Source organism: Gymnoscopelus microlampas, assembly GCF_963454915.1.
Source record: "Gymnoscopelus microlampas genome assembly, chromosome: 2".
NCBI classification, from domain to species: domain Eukaryota; kingdom Metazoa; phylum Chordata; class Actinopteri; order Myctophiformes; family Myctophidae; genus Gymnoscopelus; species Gymnoscopelus microlampas.
Window position 1 is genome coordinate 1728479 of NC_139939.1, and position 519 is coordinate 1728997.

The following is a 519-nucleotide window of genomic DNA, read 5'->3' on the forward strand; positions in this document are numbered from 1 at the left end:
TTTTGACGAATGAGTGTGAGAATTATTTCTTGATCGTTTTTCATGACCATCTACCATATGGCTGAGTTTCGTAAAAAGCGACAGCACGGTTCAGCCAAAACTGCGAAAAGTGGCAGAAGAAACAGAATAAAGCGAATATCAAAACTGGTCCAGAGCTGAGCTCTGGCCCCGTAATAAAATAAAATAAATCAACAGAATTAATGAAATAGGCTACAATCTAAAAATCTCATTAGGCACTGTAAATGTGATTGATTGAATTCTATATTCATTCACTGCCACTGACGTAATAAACGTAATTATTCCCGTTTACCAATGCTGCCACTGACGTAAAAAACGTAATTAAAAAAATAATAATATTTTTTTATTTTTTTTTATTTCTTATTTGACCCAAAGACCAAGGAGATATGATTTTTCGAAGATCTAGACTCCCATCCACTTCCTTGTTAACTTAAAACTTAAAAGTTCTGTATCTCGGCTCCTGAGTACTTTTTTTTTTCAATGAAAAAGTCTCTGGCAGTG